This window comes from Cebus imitator, unplaced genomic scaffold (assembly GCF_001604975.1).
Source record: "Cebus imitator isolate Cc_AM_T3 unplaced genomic scaffold, Cebus_imitator-1.0 Scaffold202, whole genome shotgun sequence".
NCBI lineage: Eukaryota > Metazoa > Chordata > Mammalia > Primates > Cebidae > Cebus > Cebus imitator.
In genome coordinates this window covers 3920300-3920573 of record NW_016107517.1, presented here as the reverse complement: position 1 = coordinate 3920573, position 274 = coordinate 3920300, and positions in this window count along the sequence as shown.

Here is a 274-nt window from a genome sequence, read left to right as displayed (position 1 = left end):
GGGAACAGCCTAGGGAGCCGGGCTCATCCCTCCCGCCCACAGCCCTTTTCTTAAACATCAGCAATCACCACCAACAAAAGTAGACATTCTGTACATTTTGACTTGAAACTGTTGCTTGCCTTCAAGTCAGTCTCTCTGTTGTTGCCATGTCATCTTTGAATTGAATTCACATTGCAAAAATACAGCAGCTGTTATCAACAAGGGCTGCAGAGGGTATTTCTTGAGTTATTAAGCTACTAGATTCATAATCCTAGCAGCATAGGGATATGTTTAT